Consider the following 7,394-nt stretch of genomic DNA (forward strand, 5'->3'; position numbering starts at 1 on the left):
TATTTCCTTTTCTTTTTTATTTATCTTCAAATATTAATATTAAATGATAAAATTTTGACTGAATGTTTAATAAATTCATATACAAAGTTTTATTAATTGTTTGGTTCGGTCTCATATGTTCTATTGTTTACTTTTTAAATAAATAGTTATGCACATAAGTTGTATTTGAAAAAAAATAAGAATGAACACGATTTGTGCTAATACATGATTAACTTACTAGAATAACTTTACTCTATAAAATAAATAACCATTTTATTATTTATCCTACTCATTTTTCCTAAAAACAATTGTATTTATCTTTTTCTTTTTATGTTATATTATTTCTTTTTTTTTCTATTCTACATTTTATTTTATTCTTTAACATTTTTAATATTAAATAATTTATGTTTATCAAAATAATAACATTTAGTTAATATATTTATTATAAAATAATTGTTGGATTCTTTGTTATAGGACAACCAAAGTTAATTAATTTAAATTATTTTATCTATAATATGATAATTAAAATACTTTTAGTTATGATAGAGACAAAAAATATGATTGACTACACTTAAACTTGCTCAAGATATAAACGACATAGTTCTTTCTTTAAGTATTCAATACAATTGCGCACAAAAAATACAACAATATATTTTTTTCTTTTTGGAATCCTATAAAATTGTTTTTACTTAGAAAATATTTTTATATAAATATATAGTTAATATATTAAATTAATTTATTAAAATGGTTTTTATTATAAAAAAGTTTTAAATTACTTACTTAGTATATCATAAATTAAATTAGTTTTAATTTTATTTTTTTATGATAGAGACCACAATTATCATTCAAGAAAAATAATTATTCTCTACGGCATCATGGGTGAATCATTATGAAAAAAAATTCTTTTTGTGAATATTTAACATAGTTACATATCAAACAATCAACAATATTTATTTTTAATTTAAAATCATATAAAATAAATTTAAATATTTTCATAAATGAATATTTTTTAATTAATATTTATATTTTAAGGTTTAAATTTTTGTACTAAAAATAAATTTAAATCTAATTAGTTAATATATTTATTATAAAATAATTTTAAAATACTTACTCAATAATGTTATAAATTAAATTAATTTTATTTTTTAAGATGGATACCATAAATATTATTCACGGGCGAATAATCGTGCTTGACATCAATATGAATAAATTATTATGGATAACAAAATTCTTCGAGTATTTAACACAAATTCACATCAAAGACTCAGCAGTAATTATTTTTAATTTGAAATCCTATAAAATTATTTTTAATAAGAAATTTTATAAAACAATGACATAAATGAACACTTTGTTGAAGAATATTTACATTATGTGGTTAAATAATTAATAATAAAAATTATTTTAAATCTAATTAGTTAATATATTTATTACAAATTAATATTTTATCTCTGTCAATAAATTTATATATTAAAATTTTGTTAATTATTATTAATATATAAATATAATTTTTACATAATCATATAATAAATATATTAAATTTAACTTATTAAATATATAATTATTACAAAATATTACATGCACAATAACATAATCAATTAAATTAATTTTAATTTTTTTGCTAGGAACTACAAGTATCATTCACTAGAATGAGGATGAGAATTTAAGTACATATCCTTTACTTATTGTATAATATTTTATTTAAATGCATGTATTGTTAGCTATTATATTTACTACAAAATAATATTTTTACTATATTTTTAATAATTTCATACAAAATAATCTTATTGATTAATATTTATAGATCCATGTTGATATTTTTAAAATAAATAACTAAGTTTTTAAATTATTTATTTATTACATAAATAATATTTAACTAGGCATGGCAAATAATTCTAAATTCATTTCAACTTTGACAAAAATATCCATTTTAACTGATCACTAGTATCTTTTTATTTTTATAACCATGGTATAACTATGAAGTTGTTTCGACAGAAAACAGTTACAAATCTTCATTAGACACCTTGAGCATACACAAAGTTGATATTCTCCTCCTTACATAATTTATTTCACACTCAAAGGTCAACTAGGATTCTAACATAGATCACTTGGTTAAGGGACACAAGTTACAATCTCTTATATCAATGGTTGTTAGTAACAAGAATGAGTATCTAACTATGTGTCTCAAGCCTATTATATAATACTTTCTTTACATATATATATTGAAATATAATAGTGTTGAATTATTTTACACAAATAACAAAATAAACATATTGAAATAAATTTTATTAAATATATATTTACTGGAAAATAAATTTAATTTATTTTCAATATTATTGTAAATAAATTATTTTTTATTTATTGCATAAATATTATCTTTTTTTCATGTCTAGAGAATGGCTAATTATGTTTGTCTTAATATAAAAATTTAACTTTATATATAAGAAATTTTGTTAATATCATAAAAAAATTATACAATTTTTTTTAAAATTTAAAAACCTATAAGATTAGTTTTACTTAGATTTTGTATAAAATCAATTTAAGTTTATCTCATAAATAAATATTTTGTTGATTAGTATTTATATTATAAGATTGAAATTGTTAAACTCAAAAAATATAATCATTTAACATATTTATTACAAAATAATATTTTGACTCTGTTTAAAATTAATTTAATAAATATATCTTTATTAAAAATATTTTAAATTGTTTTATTAATATTATCATAAATTTAATTAGTTTAAACTTTGTAGAGTAGAAATCACAAATATCATTCATGAGTAAAAATCCTACTCGAATTTATATTATGTGCAATAAAACTCTTTCTTCAAATATTTTACAAAAATACATATCAAAGACTAGATAATATCATAAATATATAGTTTTTTTTATTGGAATAGTTAACACAACTGCAAATAGAAAACTCAATAATATTTTTTTTTTTTACTTTTAAATCATATGATATCATTTTTAATTAGAAATCATTTTACATAAAATATATAATATTTTTTAAAACTAATTTATTAAATATATTTTTATTACAATATATTTTTATTGTGCTTTCAATTTTTTTGCTACTTTATCACAAGATAATTTTAAATTAATTATCCAATAATATCATAAATTATATTAGTTTTAATTTTTACATAATATGTAGTAACAATAAAATGTATTTTTATTACAAAATAGTTTTAAATTATTTACTAAATAACCTTTTTATTCAAGTATTTCACACAAGTGCATGTCAAAGACTCAATCATATCATAAGTTAAAAATAATTTTAATTATGATAGAGACCTCAAATATCATTCACAGGAAATAATCATATTAATGTCATAATAGACGCGAAGTTCTTTCTTTGATTAGTTAATGCAACTACATATCAAAGGCTAAACAATGTTTATTTTTACTTTGAAAACTCATTTTTACATAAATACATAATAAATATTAAAATAAATTTATTAAATATATTTGTATTACTTAGTAGAATCATAAATTAAATTATTTTTTATGATAGAGACCAAAAGTATCATTAATAAGAGATAATCATGCTCAACACTATTATAGGCAAACCATTATGAGTGATAGTTTTAATTTAAAATCCTATAAAATCATTTTTATTTGGAAATCATACAAAATAATTTTATGAATAAACTATTTTTTAATAATATTTATATTATGTATTTGAAATTTCTATACTATAAATTAATTTAAATCTGATTACTTGATATATTTATTATAAAATACTATGCTGTCTCTTTGTTTAATATTTATAAAATAAGGTGAAATATTATTATTTCATAATTATATTATAAATATTTTAATATTAATTTATTAAATATATTTCATTACAAAATATTATGTACTGAATAATATCATAAATTAAATTAATTATAATATTTTTTTACATAAATACTTAATAAATATATTGAAATAAATTTTACTAAGATGGAAACAAGTAAGAATATGAACAATAGTTTCAATTTTCAAATAATAGCATACCATGATTTAAATAGCCTAAAAATTAGAATATGGTTGAATTATTTTGTTGCTCTATTATTCTAATCACTTTTTCATGTTTAGAGAATATAAATACTAAATAATTAATTATGTTTATTTTAATATGAAAATTTAATTCTATAAGCAAATATGGTAAGTATCTTAAAATTGATTCATTGTATTTATAATATTATCTTTCTACAAAATACTAATCATATTCTTGATAATTATGCATATTTACACACTTCAACAACAATTGAGTGCATTTTGAATAGACATTGAATATATTCCATTAAGTGCTTTTAGGAAATGATATTCTCAAATTCAGTACTCTTGCTTCCAATTCACAATAATAATTGATAATACACTTTTCTGATATAAAAATCTGAAGAAGAATGATGCCTACTATTATGCTACAAATTCTGTTAATAAATATTTTTAGAGATATACATTTGTGCCGACACTAATCAATCAATATTTAAATTTTGTATTGCATAAAATACTAATTTGCTAATATAATTTGTCACTAGGTACCACTTTACCACAATAGATTCAACCACGACTGTACATGCAACAAACTATATATTGACCAACTTTTGTCAATTTGGACTATAAGTTTGTAGCAGCTATATTAGGACATCTAAATACAATTATGTTGTTTTGCTAATTTATTGTAATAGGCATAGTTATATTTAAGATAAGAGATTTAATTAAAACTCCTTTCTTAATATTGTAATCTTTTTGGCTATGTAGTTTATTACCAATCCTAGTTGTGTTACATATATTCATTTAAAAAGACAACCACTAGCAATATTTTGCTTTTTAAAAATCCAACCAATAGTATATCTTTCTCCTAAATATATAGTTTTAATTAATTTCTCATTTCACATATATATATTGTTTATCAATCGATATAAAAAATACGTAGGTATGACCCGTGCGTACGCATGGGTATCGAACTAGTTTTGTAAAAAAAAAAAATTCCAACTTTCCAAAAGTGGTGTCTCTCAATCACTCCCCTCATGGATAATTAATGTTGTGTTTGATTTAGAGAATCAAAATAAAGGGGATTTAAATAAAAAATTGAAATTAAAGTAGAGTGCAAAAGGTAGTATTATAAAAACTAACCCGATAATCAAATCAGTTGAGACATTGGATCAATAAATTAGTAGTCGAACCAAGGATTGCTAATTGAACCGATTTGACTCGATATATATTAAAAAAATTAAATTATATATATAACTAACATAAATTGATTGATTAATTCATACTTCAAATTTAAAATATATTATCATGACAAAATATATAATATCTCATAATAAATAAAGTTAACACAAAAAAAAATTATATTGTCGTAATAAACTAAAATATATTGTTAGAGATAGGGGGAGTAACAACATGAGATGAGCAACATGGTGAACAACCCAAAGGCTAAAGCTTGAAGCTCAAGGAAAAGCTTGAAGAAGTTTTTTGAAGAAGTTTTGGCTTTTACATGCCCAACTCCCTTAAGTGACATTTGTATTGGTTGTTATCTTGGTTGTTGCATCTTAGTACACTTGATATTTGTGTTGCATCATGAATCATCATGGTTAGTGTGAAGAAAAGTTTCTTCAAAGGAAAAAACTCTATGTTTTAATCGATTACAGAGTTGTCATAATCGATTACAACAAGATGTCTGAATCTTAAAGAATTGAGTCTCGTATCAGTTTAATCGATTACAGTAGTCTCATAATTTTGATTACATTGTTGTTTGAGACAATGAATGATTTATTCAAGAGTCTTTGTTTTAATCGATTATCAAGTGGATTAATCGATTACTTCTCTATGGGTTAGTTGTTCAAAGGTGAACAAGAACACTTTAATCAATTACTTAGGACATTTAATCGATTACATTGTTCTTGAGTTATTTCCAAATGTTGGGATGAAAACTTTAATCGATTACTTACATAATTTAATCGATTACTTTGTTGAAATAATCAATTACTTAATAGATTTAATCAATTACAGACAGTTATAACTATTTTCTCTATAAATAACTAGCTTGTGTTCACATCTACAGATCAAGAGATCAATAGAGAATACTCAATACGTCTCGAAAATAACATCTTAGTCTCTAAATGAGCAAGACTTTGTGTTGTCATTAGTGAATAAGAGAAGAGAAGAAAAGAGGTTTAGAGTAACTCACAATTTCTTAATCGTTTGGTTATGAAGATAGTTTCTTGGAAGTGAGTTGTGTCTTTTGAGTTGAAGAAGATCACCTCCTCAATCTTGCAAGGTTTTTGTGGAAAGATTGGTCAGCTTGTATCTCTCTTACTCATTTTTCTTGTGTATGGTTTTTACACGGTTTTTTTGGTTATGTATGAATAGCTTACATCATGCTAGAATAGGGTTTTCTAGTTTGGGCTAAAAGTAGGGTTCTCTTAGGCTTATATTCACAAAGGACCCTAGTGTTGGGTGCCTTAGTCTCTTTTTTCGGGATGGAAATTGTAGATTGACTGTGATTGCTTGTAAGGATTCTTGATGCATAGTGGAAATCTAATTCAGGTTGTGGATTAGATAACTGGATTAACTTCTCTAGAAATAGAGAGTGAACTAGTATAAAAAAATGGTGCCTTTCTTCTCTTCTTTTAATCTTTTTCTCTCATTCAAGGATTAATCATATTTTTCATAAACATTCAAGTATTAATCAAGTTTTTCATAAAGATTCAAGTTTTATAATTGTGAAAGAAGGGATGTTAATGAAGGACCATGTTAAGGAAGGATTAATTAAGTATTAATTATGTTTTATTCATATATGTGTTTGTGATACAATCCATAGAATTTTGTTTGTAACTCTGTTTTTTAAAGGTACATTTTGTTTTGAAAACCAATTCACCCCCCTACTCTTGGTTTATTGAGTTCCATCATCTTTTTTCAATTGGTATCAAAGCTAAGTCTTAGAAGGTACTCAAGATCATAGTTTTTCTAACAAGATGGAATCAAAACAAATTACTTTCAAAGAGGATGCATCTTTGAATTGACCTCCTTTGTTTGAGGGTGAACACTTTTCTTTTTGGCAAAAGAGAATGGAAATCTGTATTCAATCAATTGATCCCAGTGCATGGAATGTCATCATTAAAGGTCATTTCATTCCTACTAAAGAAGTGCATAGTGAATTAATACCTAAAGAATGGGATGAAATGAGAGATGGTGAGAAAAGAAAAGTGTAAGATGATAAAAAAGCTAAAAACATTTTAACTTCTGGTTTATCTTTTGATGAATTCTTTCGTATTGCAAGGTGCAAAAGTGCAAAAGAAATTTGGAATATGCTTGAAGTCACTCATGAAGGTACAAAGATGTGAGAAGAGTAAGAAAGCATACTCTTGTATCTGAATATGAAGTATTTCATATGAAGAATGGGGAAACCATTTCAGAACTTC

The sequence above is a fragment of the Glycine max genome, chromosome 10 (assembly GCF_000004515.6).
Source record: "Glycine max cultivar Williams 82 chromosome 10, Glycine_max_v4.0, whole genome shotgun sequence".
Taxonomy (NCBI): domain Eukaryota; kingdom Viridiplantae; phylum Streptophyta; class Magnoliopsida; order Fabales; family Fabaceae; genus Glycine; species Glycine max.